We start from the raw sequence: 8,295 nt of genomic DNA, 5'->3' as shown, positions 1-8,295 counted from the left end.
TGGGCGTTAAGCAAACAAACAAACCAAGTCAAGGCAAAACCCTTCAACAGGGACAGCACTCAACCTACGTCATGCTTCAGAGACGGACAGACTTGACTAAAGAGGGAATGTCTCCCGAGGTGACTCCGCCCGTTTTTCCATGGACTTTCCAGGAAGGACACTGAGAGATAGTCTGAGGTCTGGCCAGCCATCCGCACTATGAGATCCATGGGCCAGATTTCATAGATCAAGGAGGACCTCTCAGCCCATGCGGATTGATTAGTGCTGCCAGACATCTTGGACTGGGTAAACCATACGTCCCTCCATCATTGAGTCAAATTTTCCTGGAACAAGAAGAGCTTCCTCTACCTTTAGGGGTATTGGGTACGGCCACAGACACACTTGGATTTGGGAAGGCTCAGCCACCCCTTCCAACCGAACCTTGAATTGGACAAGCTTCGTTTGCCTCTTACAACTGGCGCTCTAAGATCCCTGGACCACAGAGATAAGACCTAGAGGTATTCCTCCCCCGAAAGGCATAATGAGTGCGGCAATACCTTTGACAGTGGGTGAATGTGTCCATCCCATCCATATGTAGACTCTCAGATGCCTGGACTCAAAAGCTAAAGGAGCTGGAGGAAAGAGACACAGTGAGATCCTAGCAGGAGCTAGGAATACCACACAAGGCTATCTCCCTCGCTCCCAGTCTACGGTGACACAAGGTTATTGGGTGAGTATAAGTTGTGTCACTCTAAGAGCTTGAGGTAGAGACACAGTGAGATCCTAGCTGGAGCCAGGAATACCACACCAGCCTTTTCTCCCTCGCTCGAAGAGCCTGAGGTAGAGACACAGTGAGATCCTAGCTGGAGCCAGGAATACCACACCAGCCTATCTCACTCACTCCCAGTCTACGGCTACGCGTCGTTTTTGGGCGAGAAACGTGGCAACTCGGGTGCTGACTAAGACCTTTGTCAAGTCAGAACTATGCATCAGACCAAGAGAGTACACCTCCTGCCTCAGGCAGGGGCCTGAAAACAACTCTGCATAGTCACCCTAGAGCTCAGCTCCACAAACAGCTGAAGTGCCCCAGAGCTCACAAAGCTATGCTGGTCAGACAATGCAACACTTGCCGCCCACAGCCTCGCCTACTGAAAATCCAGATATGGACTTGGGTGATCTAGGCAGAAGTACTACTGAGATCACAACATAAGACATCTTTGTGAGTTCAACTACCAGGGGGCAGAACTTTGCATCAGCCCAAGATAGTGCACCTTCGGCCATAGGCCGGAGAACATCACTGCATAGTCATCTAAGAACTTGTGAGCTCTACAGAAATCTGGAGTGTCCCAGAACCCACAAAACCTATGCTGGGCAGACAACCCAGCAGATGCCACCTACAACCATGTTTACAGAAAACCTAGATCAAGGACCTGGCTGATCAAGCCAGAAAACGGTCCTGCTGAAATCACAAATGGGACCTCTCAGTGAGTTGCATGCCAGGCATGGCACCCTCTTGAGTAAGACAAGAGCGGTCATTCAGCCAATAAGGGCTCAGAGATGCCCATGGTCACTGGGGACCCCCTCACGCTATAAGTGTGGAATTTCTAAGTAAGAAGCAGGTTTTCCCCTTGGGTAAAGGCAATACAGCTGGCTGTCTTTCACTGGCTATTCTAGGACAAATGGTACCTATAACCATTAAGGGTAGGCTTATAGCCCCCACATGCGTTGAGACAGGCACAGGTAAGGTGCAGACAGTGACCGTACTGCTGAGCGCACTTGCGCTTACTTCCTGTCACGCAGGAGGAACAGCTAAGTCAGCCTGAATTTACACTGGTATCTGTGCCTACCATCCTCATTAGAGAGGTAAATTCAGAGAGGATATATATATTCATTCATGCGACTGGCACATTTGTTTGCCATGGAAAGTGGTGCCTCAGACCAGAATTCTACAGGATCTCTGGAAACTCTGTCAATCTCCCTTAAATGGAGGATCAGTCGCAGAGACGCACCTTGGTGATAAGTTCAAGGTATTAGAGGAATTGTTATCTCTGACCATTCCTCATCTTTTAGGTCGTTCACCTGATCCGCCTGCAGAACTTTACGTTGCTGGGGAGTTGGGTCGCTCAAGGCGCATAATGGCAAGTCATAACCATAACCCAACATTGATAAAGACAAGTGATCAGAGGAATAGTAACGACCATCGAGTAGAAACCAGCTCTACATTGACAGGTGGGACTTTCTTTCGATTGTCCCTTTCTGGAGCAAGTTGACACAGTGGCAACAATGCAACTTGCCACTCGCCCGACTCAGGATTTCTTGCTTCTCAGTCCGATGATCTATCCTTTTCTTCCCCCGATTTTACAGGGGGGATTCCGGACAAATGGGCTGAGTCGGGTGAGGTGACACTAGATTACCGATCGAAAGTCAACCCTCCAGCCTGTTATCTATTCTCCTATTAGTTAAATTGAGGTGATGTATTCGAAAGAAATATGTATTTTTTACAAGTAAAATGACTATTTCTAAGAATACTCACCTCAATTTAACCAGAGACCCTCCCACCAACCCCGCTATTGACTTAATAGCTTCGAATTGAAACTGGGGATTATGGGCATTGGCACATGCGCAGAGAGGTACTACCGACAAAGGGAGACTACTCCCCTAAATGGTATACCGACGGAAATCTAGAGTTAGCGACCTTGTTTACAGTCTAGTACTGGTAACATAGGACGCTTCTCAGTTTAGCACTCGTAAGTAAGGTAACTCCTATTAGTTAAATTGAGGTGAGTATTCTTAGAAATAGTCATTTTACTTGTAAAAAATACATTTTTTAGTTTGTTTATTGCTAAATTGTGTACATCATGAAACAGAGTAAAATGAAACGCTGGCAGCAGATGATGGACGCCAAGGTGCTTTAACCCTGCTAACTGCCAGTGTAGCAGAAGTCTATTAGCCCTTTAAGTGTTATCTGTATAGAACTTATCATACTTAATTTTTGACAATCCACGTTTCAAACACTTTGTAACTGCTCAACCGTCCATCAGTTTTGACATGTAGAAGGTCTCCTGATCAATCTTGCTGAGCGGATAAAGCCAGAACAGTTGGACCTATGCATATTTTAACCTTCACCGGATCACGCTTTGGACTACACATACTTTCTAAAGAAGGATTCAACATAAAAGGTATAGGTCGTACACGACCCACGCCATCGGTATAGGGATACACTTTTTAATGCCTCTTTGCAGAGTATGGGTGGTGCACGACCCACACCATCCAAATAGTGATAAACACAATAACAATCCGTGTTTGATTCTATATCGGTCGTCCATTCCCGCAACATTCGGACTGTGTAGTTAAAATGACGTCATTTGTTTGTTTGTTTACAAAGACAATTCTTAAAAAAAAATAGTCGATAGGAAGGTTCTATGGTGTTTGGTGATTACATAAAGTCTCAATAAAAAATTCCCAATTGTTGAAGAGATACAGACACTTTTTGGGGTGGTTCACGACCCAGGAAGTACGGTGAAGGCTAAATCTAGATACAACTGACCTATTTTCCAGCGAGTCTGGGAACAACATTGCTTGATTGAAAGGGAGTCTTGAAGGGTTTGAGGATTGGTACTCTATATAAAACGTGCTATTTATTGGCTGAAATCTTGCAGGCAGCACAATGATGTGTCGGTAATACAACAGATATATCTCCTGTCATTCCTAGTCTCCATCATACTAATTATGCTACATGTATACGCTTATACAAGGAAAACTTCATCGTCATACATTGTAAATATCTTGTGTCTGCGGCACCTATTTGCACTGTGTACCGTGTGGAGTGACGATTTTAGTGTGTTCTCAACTTTGATCAATAAGATAAGGTTCACAGGCTGCTAGAATAGTACATTCATGTATAACATTATAAACATTTGTGAGACGGAAGAATTGCTGAATTGAGAAAAGAAGTGCCAATAAGAAAGGTGCATTACTTTTGTACATTACATGTTCCTTTGTGACACACATTACTTTGGTACATTACCTTTGTGACACACATTACTTTGGTACATTACCTTTGTGACACACATTACTTTGGTACATTACCTTTGTGACACACATTACTTTGGTACATTACCTTTGTGACACACATTACTTTGGTACACTACCTTTGTGACACACATTACTTTTGTACATTACATGTTCCTTTGTGACACACATTACTTTGGTACATTACCTTTGTGACACACATTACTTTGGTACATTACCTTTGTGACACACATTACTTTGGTACATTACCTTTGTGACACACATTACTTTGGTACATTACCTTTGTGACACACATTACTTTGGTACATTACCTTTGTGACACACATTACTTTGGTACATTACCTTTGTGACACACATTACTTTGGTACATTACCTTTGTGATGCACATTACTTTGGTACATTACCTTTGTGACACACATTACTTTGGTACATTACCTTTGTGACACACATTACTTTGGTACATTACCTTTGTGACTCCCGCAGTGGGGCACTGCGGTTATGAAATTAAAAGCCCCTCCTGTTTTTGGAACCGCAGGAGCTTTCTAGTTTGCTGTTAGGTAGATTTTTGGTTCCTCTTTCCTGTCATGCTCTCTTTTTCTTAATGAATTCTTTTCTTTTTTCTGCCTTCTTGCTCATTCACCTGTATTTTTTCCAAAAATCTCTTCTCTTGCCGCTTGTCTCGCGATTCATGTATAGTTTAATCTGTTAGTGTTCTGATGTAAGTCCAGCAGTAGATAGGTTAAGCCTATTTTAACATACTGGAAACTGGTAATCTTCCAGTAGGTATTAATTTAGTTTTACTAAAGCCTGCTGGGACACAAGTAATGGGTTAGTGCATTTGTAAACAGGAATCGCTTGACAAGTGGCCCCCTTCATCCCCCCCCTTCCTCGTCCTGATATGGCTCTGCGTAGTCGGCTGGACGTTAAGCAACAAATAAATAAACAAACAAACAAACCTTTGTGACACACATTACTTTGGTACATTACCTTTGTGACACACATTACTTTGGTACATTACCTTTGTGACACACACTACTTTGGTACATTACCTTTGTGACAGGTTACTTTGATACCTGATGATTCAGTGCAGCATCTAGTTTGTTACATCACAGAAGGTTTACTTATATAGTGAACATAGGGCTCGTGTATCTTTGTTGGAGATCGGAAACTATTTGTTTTTTGTCAAAGATAATCACTTGATCCTTTAGCAGACTTTTTGGAAGGTTGATAAAGATGTTAGCTTGAATGGTATTTAGTTCTGTTGAAAACCTGTCAGTTGAAGAACAGTTTGCTTGTGATTGTAATGTGCTGTTTATTTCTTCTCTCTCTGTCAAAGCATTTATGTGTATAATTGTAATTACAGTTACACCTGTGATGTAAGGCCCCTCCGACCAGAGGACACCTTTCAACGAAGGACATGTTCCGGTGTCTATTTTTTCAACCAAAATATATACCTGTCATGACAGGCCACCTGCAATGTAAGGACAGGTTTTGGCTGGTCCCAAGGGTGTCCTTTCATAGCAGGTACCACTGTACATCTTTGATTGTACAGAAAATGGCGTGAAGAGATTGCTGTGTTTGTAGTTTGTGCATCTGTGATAGCAGTGGTTTTGTTCATCCCTGATGTGTTTGAGACTGCAAGAAATTGATCATGGACATTGTCTGATTTATCAAGTTTTAATGTGTTGACGTCCGATTCGTTGGGTTCAAATGTTGTTGATATAGTCTGATTTATCCAGTTTTAATGTAATGACGTCTGATTAGTTGGGTTCTAATGTTGTTGATATCGTCTGATTTATTTTGTTTTAATCTGTACATTTACAACTTGTAGTATATATTGATATCCCCCTCTTGTAGTTGTAATATTGTACAGCAAGTTACAACTTACCATGTCTTTTGTTGTTGGGTACATTGTATGTCTTTCTCAAATGATGCCACAGATATTGTTAACTCATTCGCTGCGCAGCTAAATTTCCCCTGTGTTCCCTGCCAACGCGCGATTTAGAGCCATTTTGAAAAAAAAATATTAAAAATCAACAACACAAGATAACCTTACATACCTTATGTTTTTGCAAAGTTTGAAACTTACTCTTTTAGAAAATATATGAAACATTTGAAAGTACATACCTTTTGTTGTCTTCATATCCACGCAAAATATCCAATTTGAAGCAAAACAAAAAAACTTTCTACGTCATGGGTTCATCATACACAATGTCATGATCGACACTTGCATTGCCCGAATCATCACCCAAATGATCGTCCATTGGCACAAAATCGTCACCAGAATCTAAAATATCATCTCCACTATCATCATCACTGAGGTTCCCGCAGTGGGGCACTGCGGTTATGAAATTAAAGGCCCCTCCTGTTTTTGGAACCGCAGGAGCTTTCTAGTTTGCTGTTAGGTAGATTTTTGGTTCCTCTTTCCTGTCATGCTCTCTTTTTCTTCATGAATTCTTTTCTTTTTTCTGCCTTCTTGCTCATTCACCTGTATTTTTTCCAAAAATCTCTTCTCTTGCCGCTTGTCTCGCGATTCATGTATAGTTTAATCTGTTAGTGTTCTGATGTAAGTCCAGCAGTGGATAGGTTGGGCCTATTTTAACATACTGGAAACTGGTAATCTTCCAGTAGGTATTAATTTGGTTTTACTAAAGCCTGCTGGGACACAAGTAATGGGTTAGTGCATTTGTAAACAGGAATCGCTTGACAAGTGGCCCCCTTCATCCCCCCCTTCCTCGTCCTGATATGGCTCTGCGTAGTCGGCTGGACGTTAAGCAACAAATAAACAAACAAACAAAATCACTGAGGTCAAGATCAGAACCGTACTGAATAACACGTTCTAGCACTCTTTTCAAGTTACTACGTCTCAGCAGAACGATCCGCCATCTTGGAAAAGTCAAAACACGTGGGTCGCACACCGTCAACAAAATTTTTATTAATCCCAACAATTTAAGGGAAGGAACTGTTTACAGTGAATGGTACCACTGTAGACAGATAGAAGTTCATTGCAGGGGTTGTTTCCCTTGGTCAGCAGGACTGTTTACACCGTTAAAAATTCGTGATATCCGTCGGAACTCAAGTGCCGGCACGCAGCCAACGCTAAACACAGGTGTCGGAATTCCAGTTCCGACGCGCAGCGAATGAGTTAAGCTGCACATATTCCGTCTGCAGATTTTAGCTGACGCTGGTTGTGTATTTTTTTTTATTCTTACTCATATATTGAGATATTTTTGTAACTGCCAGTTTGCAGAGACATGAGAGAATAGTGCTCAGTAGATATTTTGTGTAAAACTTAAGCACTGTTGTCTGCAGACTTCTTTTTTGCCACATATCTGCAGTCATTATTCATGTACTGCTGGTTTTGAATAATGTCGAAAGCCTTTATTGGTGTCTTGGCGTGTGTTGTAAAACCTGAAGCAAATATAGCGTCTTGCTTTTGGACAGATTCTTTACAATTCCACAATCGAATATGGAAGTGTAAGGTGTGTTACTTTTCCAGAAGTTTGCTAAAATGTTAGGTTCAATAAGTGTTTTTGTTTCAACTTGCGCTGGTCATATTGTCCCATGAGTGAACTTTTTGAACACTTTTTTTTCCACAGCACAGGAGTAAAATATGTGTGTAGGGCAGTGACACTGTTTTTGTTGTGTGTGTTTTTTAAATAATTTTTAATTACATGTGTTTTTGTTAGTTTGGTTTTGGTTTCAGGGTGAAAGTACATATTATATTTGCAGAGGCATGTGTTATAATAAGTAGGATCAGTAGGTATAAGTAGGATCAGTAGGTATAAGTAGGATCAGTAGGTGGGGCGCACATTTTCTCTTATTGTTATGCTTTGCAATTGTTTTTTTCCTCCCAATAAGTGAGAGTAATCGAGGGTGATGGTATAACATGGGTTTGTTTGAAGACTATAAGCACACTTTATTTTCGCCCAGGAGGAAAATATTTCCTTCATTGGTTTATATATACTCTCATTTTGCCCATTTACCGGTTTTAGTTTGGTTTGCATCGTGTTCATTTTATTTTTAGTACTGTACATTGCACATGTAATTGTGTTGACATGGTAAGTATATATGCATGATTTGTGTGCTGATGAAATTAATTTCATTTTCAGTTGTTAGTTTGAGAATATCCTTGGTAAAGTTATTCTCTATATAATGAACTGTGTGTAGAGATTGAAACCAAAGTTTTGATGGCCCTAACCTGAGAAATATTGCACATGTTGTCCATAATTATTAAAGAGAGAGTAATGATTTTAACTGTTCTTTAATTTCCACTCTATTTGT

The 8,295-nt window shown here is 41.3% G+C and overlaps 1 long non-coding RNA gene across 1 annotated transcript; it reads left to right on the top strand.

Annotated features, from left to right (window-relative positions):
- Nucleotides 1–4,152: 4,152 nt before the first annotated feature.
- Nucleotides 4,153–8,268, top strand: LOC138962780 (uncharacterized). The gene is made up of 3 exons (XR_011454601.1): nucleotides 4,153–6,332; nucleotides 6,819–7,774; nucleotides 7,813–8,268. It is a non-coding gene; the product is annotated as an uncharacterized lncRNA (long non-coding RNA).
- Nucleotides 8,269–8,295: the final 27 nt, after the last annotated feature.

The sequence above is a fragment of the Littorina saxatilis genome, linkage group LG3 (assembly GCF_037325665.1).
Source record: "Littorina saxatilis isolate snail1 linkage group LG3, US_GU_Lsax_2.0, whole genome shotgun sequence".
In the NCBI taxonomy this organism is placed as follows: Eukaryota; Metazoa; Mollusca; class Gastropoda; order Littorinimorpha; family Littorinidae; genus Littorina; species Littorina saxatilis.
Note: the sequence above shows the minus strand (reverse complement) of the source record. Positions and strands in the feature narration are given on the sequence as shown.